Source organism: Mustelus asterias, chromosome 25 (assembly GCF_964213995.1).
Source record: "Mustelus asterias chromosome 25, sMusAst1.hap1.1, whole genome shotgun sequence".
NCBI classification, from domain to species: Eukaryota; Metazoa; Chordata; class Chondrichthyes; order Carcharhiniformes; family Triakidae; genus Mustelus; species Mustelus asterias.
This window is the reverse complement of record NC_135825.1, coordinates 28,403,986-28,409,985: the sequence shown is the minus strand read 5'-3', so window position 1 is coordinate 28,409,985 and position 6,000 is coordinate 28,403,986.

Here is a 6,000-nt window from a genome sequence, read left to right as displayed (position 1 = left end):
GGAGGTGAGGAGACATTTCTTCAGCCAAAGAGTGGTGAGCCTGTGGAATTCATTACCACAGGAAGTACTTGATGCCAAAACATTGAATGCATTCAAGAGGCAGCTGGATATAGCACTTGGTGCAAATGGAATCAAAGGTTATCGGGAAAAAGCAGGATAAGGCTATTGAGTTGGACGATCAGCCATGATCGTAATGAATGGCGGAGCAGGCTCGAAGGGCCAAATAGCCTCCTCCTGCTCCTTTCTTCTCAGTTTCTATGTTTCAATTGTACAATTTTAAAGGGAGTGGAGGAGCAGGGAGACCTGTGAGATGCATGCACACAAAAGGACAAGTTGAGATGCTAAAAAAAATATGGGATCCTTGGCTTTATAAAGAGAGTTTAATGCAAAAGCATGGAGGTTATGCTAAACCTTATAAACCACTGGATTAGCCTCAGTTGGAGTATCGTTGACAACTCCAGGCACCACAATTTAGGAAGGATGTCATGGCCTCAGAGAGGATCAGGAAGAGATTTGCATGAATGGTAGCAGGAATGCACTGCCAGAAAGGGTGGAGAAAGCAGATTCAATACTAAGACCAGAATTTTATTCAAAGTTGAACACATTCCCAAACTGGAAGCGCATAAAATCACACGAGATGTCACGTGCACGTCCCAACATCTGCACTACTTTGTTGGTGGAAGCACACCCACCGACAATCAAGAAGCCAATTTAAATGAATTCAGCAGCAATTGATTGGGATTTTAAGTGGCCAGTCTGCTTTTAGGGTAAGTGAGCGGGCCGATTGGCCAGGTGGCTATTACGTTTTAGCTGCAATCTTGATTTGGGCAAGATGAAATTCTCAAGACTCAAATAAAATTAATCAATGTGTTTGGAGACTGAGGTCTGCGTGTGATTGTGCTGCCTAGACACTCATGGCACAATATTTCCATTGTTACACACACACACATATATATAAAATATATATATTTAACCGGTCCACAGCTCCTTGAGACAGCTCTGCAGCAGCATTCCCAGAGGGAGCACATTGTGAGCGCTAGCACACATGGTCCTTCTTCTCAGTGCCCACCCTCCACAGCAGCTCTCAGCCATTCAGAACTTGTTTCATGCCAGATGACCACTAATTGGCCAGCCAGCGTGATATTGCGTTAAAAACGCGATCTCAGGGGGCAGCGGGTTGCACATCCACTCCCACTGACTTTGGACACGGCCCGAATGCAAAATTCAGGACTAATGTTTGAATACTTGAAGGAAAGAAATTACAGGACTCTGGGGAGAAAGCTCTACCAATGAGCTGGCACGTGTACATTGAGCTAAACAACCTCCTTCTGCACTGCATCATTCTATGATTCCATGAATGATTAGATTACTTCTCAGGATCAAGAACCCTCCAATGAGAAAGGATCAGATAGAATGGACCTATATTTTCTGGATTTTAGAAGAATGAGAGATTACGTCACTGAATGAGGACCTGAGTGAAATCTATAATGCTTTTAAGAGGGCTTGATGTGGTCGATGCGAAGATGTGGTTTCATTGAGTTGGATAGTCTTGATCAGGGTAAGTGTAGGACATTTAAGAACTGAGATATTACATTTCTTCATTCAGAGGTTGTGACTCTTTGGAAGTTTCTAAGGCAGATGATCGTGGATGATCAACAAGTATTTAGGGCTGAGATTGATAGATTTTAGGCGTTAAAGGGGAGTAAGAGATGGAGTAGGAAAGTGGAGTTGATGCAGTTTAGCCATGAAATTACAGAATTGCAGCAAGGGCCTCATGGGTTGTATGACCTACTCTGGCTCCTATTTTTTATGTTCTCATTAACATTATATTAGACCTTCCCAACAGAGTAGTTACACATGGCAATAAGAATGCACACAATTCAATAAACGTACAAAACAGATGCATTATTGTGGTGTAACTGTACTGAAAAAATATAACATTGCCAAGACTTCTTGATTCCAATTTTCTAGTGTTGAAGTATTTTGAAATCATGTTGGGAAAAAGATACAAAAGTCTGAGGTCACGTACCAACCGACTCAAGAACAGTTTCTTCCCTGCTGCTATCAGACTTTTGAATGGATCTACCTTGGACTAAGTTGATCTTTCTCTACACCCTAGCTATGACTGCAACACTATATTCTGCACTCTTTCCTTCTCTGTGAATGGTATGCTTTATCTGTATAGCGCACAAGGAACAATACTTTTCACTGTATACCAATATATGTGACAATAAATCAAATCAAATCAAATCTTGTTGTTCAGGTGTTCAGTATTTCGACTTTTCTGGGAAGCAAACGGCGAGAGAGAATATTGTACTGTAGAAAACAAAATAATCAGATCAGTATGAATCGGTTAAAATTCCACACCAACTTTGAATACAGATGTATAACATGAATGCATGCCAAGCACCATTATGTATATGATGAAAGCTTATGCTACCTCAAACTAGAGTCATAGAGGTTTACAGCATTTAAACAGGCCCTTCGGCACGGTAGCACAGTGGTTAGCACTGCTGCTTCACAGCTCCAGGGTCCCGGGTTCGATTCCCGGCTCGGGTCACTGTCTGTGTGGAGTTTGCACATTCTCCTCGTGTCTGCGTGGGTTTCCTCCGGGTGCTCCGGTTTCCTCCCACAGTCCAAAGATGTGCGGGTTAGGTTGATTGGCCAGGTTAAAAATTGCCCCTTAGAATCCTAAAATGCGTAGGTTAGAGGGATTAGCGGGTAAATATGTGGGGGTAGGGCTGGGTGGGATTGTGGTCGGTGCAGACTCGATGGGCCGAATGGCCTCCTTCTGCACTGTAGGGTTTCTATGATTCTATGATCCATGCTGCCCTTTCTTTCTTTAAACCCCTCAGCTAGTTCCAATTGCCCGTATTTGGCCCATATCTCTCTATACCTATCTTACCCATGTAACTGCCTAAGTGCTTTTTAAAAGACAAAATTGTACCCGCCTCTGCTACTACCTCTGGCAGCTTCTTCCAGACATTCACCACCCTCTGAGAGAAAAAATTGCCCCTCTGGACGCTTTTGTATCTCTACCCTCTCACCTTAAACCTATGTCCTCTAGTTTTAGACTCTCCTACCTTTGGGAAAAGATATTGACTTTCTAGCTGATCTATGCCCCTCATTATTTTACAGACCTCTATAAGATCACCCCTCAGCCTTCTACGCTCCAGAGAAAAAAGTCCCAGTCTATCCAGCCTCTCCTTATAACTCAAACCATCAAGACCCGGTAGCATCCTAGTAAATCTCTTCTGCACTCTTTCTGGTTTAATAATATCCTTTTTATAATTGGGTGACCAGAACTGTACACAGTATTCCAAGTGTGGCCTTACCAATGTCTTGTACAACTTCAACAAGATGTCCCAACTAGGGCTTAGCTTTTGCTGACAAATTTCAACAGAAGCCACACAAATCCGATCAAGATTTTAATTTATGGTGAAAGAGCTCAGTGATAATGTGTGTGTCACGTATTAGATTCTTTTATTGTATATTTAATTTCTGCATTAAGAATGAGAAATATTACAAGTACCACAAAATTAATTTTCAAGGGTTTCTATGGTAACCAATTGATTGAGTGGATTTAAAATATACCAAAAATCTATTTTTTTTCAGAACTAATAATATATTATTGATGGGAAGAGCTTCTGAAATTAATAAAACTAAAGTTTCTTCAGTAAAGTTGTTGGCTTCTAGAGCAAGTTGGTAATTATTGTATACCTTTATTTTTACAATTGTACCTTGTAGCTAATGGTAGGTAGTGGAGAAAATTGTGAGGAGGGCAAACATTTGGCAGGTGGAGAATAATGTGGGAATACGTGAGGTTATCCACTTTGGCAGAAAGAATAGAGAAGCAGAATATTACTTAAAGAGAGAATCAACATGCAAGTAGAGCAAGTAATTAGGAAGCCAAATGAAATGTCAGCCTTTATTGCAGAGGTTATAAAAGTGGGAGGTCGAGCTGCATATGTAGAGTACAGTCAGTTTTAGTGCCTTTACTGAAGGAGGAATATTCTTCCATTGGAATCAGAGGAGGTTCACTGGGTTGCTTCTAGGGATGAAGAAATTATTTAATGAGGAAAGACTGAGCAGTTTGGGCCGAGACTGTATGAGTTTAGATGAGAGATGATCTTATTGAAACATATAGGGGGCGATTATCATAGAATCCCTACAGTACAGAAAGAGGCCATTCGGCCCACCGAGTCTGCACCAACCACAATCCCACACAGGCCCTACTCCCATATCCCTACATATTTTACCCACTAATCCCTCTAACCTACTTATCTCAGGACACTAAGGGGCAATTTTAGCATGGCCAATCAACCTAACCCGCACATTTTTGGACTGTGGGAGGAAACCGGAGCACCCGGAGGAAACCCACACAGACACGAGGAGAATGTGCAAACTCCACACAGACAGTGACCCAAGCCTGGAATCGAACCCAGGTCCCTGGAGCTGTGAAGCAGCAGTGCTACCGTGCCGTCCTCCCAGCCCGCTGCACTGCTCAAGTAGCGCAGTGGATCGGGAGACATCAGTGGCGGCTGTTTTGCGGGATTCCCGCTGGATGTTACGGCGTCCGCACATTTCGGAGTCTAAACATTTTGACATAATCAACTCCGCGCCGATTATCAGATGGAAATCTCCATGTGATTATCGGGCCCAGGACTGAATTCTCTGGGCCCGCTAATGTCTTCCTCCCACTGCCGGTTCCCTCCAGCGGGCTTTACTACTGCTCCTCATTAACGGGGAACAGGCGGCCCGACCCCGCTATTGAGGCCCCTCGGGAGATCAGGGATAAGCCTGGCACTGCCCACCGGGCATCAGGCAGTGTCAAGGGAGTTGGCCTATTGGAGGGGGCGATCAGTGTGACACACACACATGCTAGCCCAGTAGGCCAGTGTTGCGGGACTGGCCAGCGATCGGGAGGACGGCAAATGGGGGGGCACTGTACATGCGCTGACAGATCGGCGCATGCGCAGTGTTTCCCCTCATGGGAGGAATCTAGAAATGTAGAACTGGGGGAGGGGGAGGGAGGGTTTGAAATTTGGAGTTGAAGGAACAGTTCAGAAATAAGGAGTCTCCCATTTAAGATGGAGATGAGGAGGAACTTCGCTCAGAGGTCATTAATCAATGGAATTTTCTACTCCAGACAGCAGTAGAGCCTCAATCATTGAATATATTCAAGGCCGAATTACACTGATTTTATCTACAAAGGAATCGAGGGTTATGGACAACAGACTGGAAAGTGGAATCAAGACCACAATCAGATCAGCCAAATGGTCTATTCCTGCTCTGCTCCTGTGTTTTATGTTTTATAAGTTTTTGTAAATTGGTGTTGAACAAATTAATGGAGTGCTTCGGAAAGGGTATATTTCTATTTCAGATATCCATTGGCAGTTACATGTAGTTTCTGACCATCACTGCTAAGTGGTAAGCATAGTGATACACATTAGCATCCCCTTATATATCCTGGTCAACTTTCCCCACACATGCTGTAGGCAATGTGCGCCCCCCTGGCCCAATAATAAGGATATCATATTCCAGGAAACTGTTGATGTCAACAAAGACCTGCTGTGAAATCTGAACCTGGAAGTGTTTTTTCACGCTTTTGAGAAGATCCCACACAAGAGTGGCAAACAAGTTTACAGCACATGGAAAAGGGATGAATATTTTGGGCTTGGATTGGTTAACAGACAGAAAGCAAAGTTTGAATAAATAGCATATTCTCAGGTTAGCTGGCTGTCTCTAGTGGGGTAATGCTAGGATCAGAACTTGGGTCCCAGATATTCACAATCCATATCAATAATTTGAATGCGTGAACTATATGTAATATTTCCAATTTAACAAATGACACAAAACTATGTGGAATGTGAGCTGTGAAGAGGCTGCAAAAAGGCTTCAAGGGGATTTTGACACTTGGAATATAATGCGGAAAAATGAGAGGTTATCCATTTTAGTTGGAGGAACAGAGGTGGAGAGTATCTCTTAAATGGTGAGAGA